The sequence below is a fragment of the Penaeus monodon genome, chromosome 27 (genome assembly GCF_015228065.2).
Source record: "Penaeus monodon isolate SGIC_2016 chromosome 27, NSTDA_Pmon_1, whole genome shotgun sequence".
Lineage (NCBI taxonomy): Eukaryota > Metazoa > Arthropoda > Malacostraca > Decapoda > Penaeidae > Penaeus > Penaeus monodon.
Genome location: NC_051412.1, coordinates 36,909,017 through 36,909,221, shown reverse-complemented (window position 1 = coordinate 36,909,221; position 205 = coordinate 36,909,017).

Here is a 205-nt window from a genome sequence, read left to right as displayed (position 1 = left end):
CGTAACCGAGCAGTCACACTCTTTTGGGCAGCGGAATTGATACATCGATCAGCGAGTGAATAATTAAAAACATAGATATGTATGGATGTATAGATATATAAATAGAGAGATAGAGGGATAGAGGAATTGATAAGTAGATTGGTAAATGGAGTAGATGGAAGGATAAATGAAATGAATAGATGAAATAAAAACGGAATTGGTTCGG